The sequence below is a fragment of the Tribolium madens genome, unplaced genomic scaffold (genome assembly GCF_015345945.1).
Source record: "Tribolium madens isolate multiple individuals breed KSU strain unplaced genomic scaffold, Tmad_KSU_1.1 Scaffold_71;HRSCAF=194;Tcas5.2_LG6, whole genome shotgun sequence".
NCBI lineage: Eukaryota > Metazoa > Arthropoda > Insecta > Coleoptera > Tenebrionidae > Tribolium > Tribolium madens.
Genome location: NW_025401041.1, coordinates 3,468,996 through 3,473,956, shown reverse-complemented (window position 1 = coordinate 3,473,956; position 4,961 = coordinate 3,468,996).

The window sequence follows — 4,961 nt, the reverse complement described above, 5'->3', positions numbered from 1 at the left end:
CTGTTTTATATTCTAAAAAATGTTTTATATTTATCTTAGATATTTAATCTATCTTGATCTTAAAATTGTTTTCACTTATAATTATAATTATAATAGTAATTACACGAGTAATTTCGAAGTAAACTTGACATTTTAATGAGAATTTTGTTTCCTGGCAATTTAACGAAAAAAAATGCGAGTCCGTAGAACGAATAATTTTTTCAGAAGCAGTTTTTTTCGCTAAATTGCCAGGAAACAAAACTCGAATTAAAAATGTCAAGTTTTCTTCGTAAAAAAAGCTTGAGCTTGTGCCATTTCTGGACAAAACTTTGGCTTTGATGAGGCCATTTATGAAGAAAGTGCTTTTAGATATGGTACGAATTATACACAATGGTGTTTTATTGTTGTTTAATTTGTTAATAGTTTTTCACTACTAGTCCTATTTTTTTTTTAATTTAAAAGTTAATTAAACTAAAAAACCGTTTAAATAATTTGATAAACTGTCGTTGTTTTCCTTGTAGTAGGTAACTAATTTTATAAATTTTGTATTGATATAACTTTTCAAAATACGAAGTAACAAATTAAGTAATTTTTAACTTAATAATCTATTTATTTTCCTTGTTTAATACTCATGGTTATTTATTGCATTATAGTTTTGCTTAATTATGATAAACTTTATTTATTTTTATTTATTTTCCTTCATTATTCTAGCAAAAAATTCATTGCCTCATTAATCGGCCATTGTCATGCATTTTACGTCCTCAATTATTCGCAACAATTGTTCTCCCGACAAACCAAAAAAATCAATTGTATCTTCAGAATAGCAAATCATAATATTCGATCTCAATATATTGTCAATGTGGTCAAGTGGAAGAAATTGTACAACATATTGTCGAAGAGTGTCAACTTACTTAAAATGGAACAGCTTAATGGAATTTTTAAATTTTACACATAGTAGTCGCAGTTCTTGGAAGCTTTTACAAAAACTTGGATCTTCGAACTTTGATCTGCCTAAGTCAGATTGTGCGATCAACCCGAACACTGTAGCTAGTCGTTTGGTAAACATTTCAAAATCTGTTAAGTTATTAAGAAAAGAAAAAAAGGAGATGAAACGTCGGGTTCAAAAACAAAAAAGAAAGGCGAACATTTCAGAAGAACTATCGAGATGTTTCAATGTAGATGAATTAGAAGCAGCCATATCATTAACGAAGTGTAAAAAGTCAGCTGGTTTTGATGGAATCTACCCAGAATTCATCAAAAATCTCGGAAGTTTTGCACTGAAATGGCTTACTTCTTTTTTTAATGATATTTTAATTTCAGCCCGTCTACCTTCGGAGTTTAAAAAGACCAAGGTGACCGCAATTTTGAAAAAGGGAAAATCTCCACAGGAAGCGTCCAGTTACCGGCCCATTTCTTTGTTGAGTGTTTGTTACAAGATTCTGGAGAGGATGATTTATCAGCGCATTTCTCCTATTGTTGAGGATGTTCTTCCCCCCGAACAAGCTGGATTTCGACCACAAAGAAGTTGCTGCGATCAAGTCTTAGCTTTAACGACCCACATTGAATCTGGTTTCGAAAAACGTTTAAAAACTGGTGTTGTTCTTTTGGATCTCACTGCCGCATATGATACAGTATGGAAGGATGGTTTAATACACAAACTTTATAAAATCGTACCTTGCAAACGGATTGTCAGTCTTATCGAGAGCAAATAGAAAATTTAGAGTTTTTATCGGCGAAAAATCAAGCAAAGTAAAAACTCTTAATAATGGTCTTCCTCAGGGTGCAGTATTATCTCCATTGCTTTTTAATGTTTATACGAGTGATCTCCCTGATACACTTTCAAGAAAATTTTTATGTAAACTTAACAGCAAATCGTGGTGAACGATTTGTATGAATAAACAAACACCAACTACATGTTATTTTAGAATGTTTCTAGACGTTTCATCCAGTAATTCAATTTACTTAGATCAGAAAGACTTTTTGATCGCACTGTAGCTATAATTAATCATTAATTCATTAAGTTGCAAGGCGGAAGATCTGTAGTGACGCTAAATTGGGAAATTTAAGGGGTTTTTCCAACATTAATTCAATTAATCAACGTCATAACTTGATGGTAATATCCGTAACGGTGAATCTTGCCTGACTGCAGGTCTAAATCGCCCGGTCAGTGAAGTGTAAAAGTTGTGGAAATTATTTGTCAGAGAATTATGTCTTGCATAATTGTCTGCCAAATGGTTTCTACTTCTTTTGCCGGGTCTAATAAAAGTTCTCTTGAAATGTCAAATAATTTTCAATTTACTCACTTTTTCTCACCGCTTCCTTAATGAAATGTACCAATATCCCGCTCATTTCGTAGAAAATGCATTGGAGCAGTGATTCCTAGTTTTTTCTTAGTTACGAGGATTACTAAGAAAAAACTGAATGATTTTTAATTACTAACGATAAATAACGCAATTAATAAAAGCTGGGAAGGACAGATACAACAAAACCAGCAGATACGCCCGGGAGAAACCCAACAGCGCCAACTCAAAAAATGTCCAAGCGAGAAAACTGAGAAAAGTATTATTTCTATCGAGATGGCGATGCTTTTTCTTATGAAAATAGACAGTAACCATAGAAAGTATAGCTCAGACAAATTAGACAAAAATAGGGCGATCGGTGGAAAAAATCCTAGAGAGTTGGAATTTTTTTTCGCTTTCTTTATTCTTGGGTAAACATATATCAAAAGTCCCCGAAGGTGGGGGGCGAGCTCGAGGAGGGGGAGGTCTTTTTTGGTTTTTCGCTTATATCTCGGAAACTATTACTCCTAACGGTTTTTGACTGCTTATCAAAATTTTGTTGTAGGACTAATCGTAAGCGAGTTATAGGGCTGACAAAAAACATTATTTAAAAAAATGTGCTTTATCCGCATTTAAAACAGAATTAATCTTGTGATTTAAAAAGACTGACAGTAAATTGAATTTATTGGGTGCAACACTTCATTAGAAAGTTTATAAAGTCTTCCAAGTCGTCCTCATATGCTGCATATTCGTCTTCAACATTGAAAACCGAATTACAGTCTTGTTCAGTACAATATTAATAGATAGATGATTTAATATCGATGATTTAAATAAAACTTACAGTAAATTGGTTGTATTGGGTCCAACAGTTTATTAGAGGGTGTCACGTGGGTTTATCAAGTCTTCCAGGTCATCCTTATATGCTGAACTAGCATTTGCCTGCGACTTTGTCCGCATGTGTTTCTGATATAAAATGGGAAAAAGCCCGTTCACAAAACTATTCCATAGGCAGTAAAACGATTTGCCAGACTGTGTGCCACAAATTAATACAGTACAATATGCCGACGACACTACTCTTGGTAAGGCAGGAAGTTCATTGATATGTCAATAGAATATAAACAAGTACAAAAATGGCTTTTATCTAACAAACTTCACTTGAATGCCGACAAAACTATTAATACGACTTTCAGCACAAAACATTTAGACTGCTTTTCATCTGATGTTGCACATACATACAAAATTCTTAGGAGTCACTGTAGATCTAATATTAACCTGGCAATATATTGATGCAAACTGTCCAAAAACATATAGGTACGCCAGAACTCGCGCCCCAGAGAAAATTTTCAAGTAAGGTAAGATACCAGGAATATGAAAAAAATGTTTAAAAAATTCTATCTGTCAAAAAATTTTGACATTTATTTTTTGACATTTGACATTTTTTTATATCTATTTAATGGTACTGATGATCTTGTATATGTTGTTTTTACAATTATTTAGTTAAGGGATAAAAATTTTGCCAATAAAAGCCACATAAATAACATTGAACAGAGTTACAATTTAGGATACAGCCTCCTTGTTTACTCTTTTAATAGCCTATAGCAAAAAAACTTGTAAAATTATTTTCCCAACAGAAATAAATAGTCAAAGTGCAAACTTTAAACCCTCATAACTTCGAAATTTTTATAGATATTTTTTTTAACATTTATTCCATGTCCCTGGTATCTTACCTTATATGGCATTTTTCTCTGGGGCGCGAGTTCTGGCGCAGCCCTGTATACTTACTCCGAAATCTGACGAATTGTATTTTACAAAAAACAACTTTAACTGTTTATTTCGCCTTAATACAGAGTGACATAGAGTATTGCATTATCTTATGGGGACACACTGGTTTAACAACAAGGATTTTCAGACTACAACGTCGGACTGTAAGAGTGATGGCAGGAATTCCCTACCGTGAAGATTGTAAAAACTTTTTTCGAAAATTTAAAATACTAACTTTACCTTCATTGTTTATCTTCAAATGTTTAGAATATGTAATTAAAAATAAAGATCGTTACAACATCTTAAACTCCTTTTATAACTATAACACAAGAACTGAAGACCTTTGTTTTAATAATCTACGATTGACTAAAGCAAGACATGGTATCAATTACTTTTGTATTAAATTCTATAACATACTACCAGTTCACATCAAGCATCTACCACCTAATAATTTCCTTCATGCAGTAAAAAATTAAATTCTAAATTTCATGTTTCTAATTTTGTTTACAAGCTTTTTAAAAATGACATAACCATCATGATTCCCATTTAAAAAAATACAAGTTTATTTTATTACGGCTAAACAAACAACTGAAAAAAATTGTTAGCTACATTATTAAATTCTACGTAAAAGTGCCTCTATAATGTCTTTATTTCAAATCCGTATCTTCTATAATAACGAAGATATGATTTTTTTTACATTTCGCCAAAATGTCAACTTTTGTCTCTAAACCTCTTAGTTTCGGAGATTCCCTCGGACATCTAAAATGCAGCACCCTGTACAGTCGAACAAAGTGAAAATGACGCCTCAATAAACCAACCCCTGCTGTGGATGCCGACCCCTCTAACCGCAAGCAGGCAACTTGACGTAGTTTCAAGATAAATTCCTTTAGGAACCAGTTTACACAAAGCGAAATGAAAATTTAATTCTGAATTAAAATAATT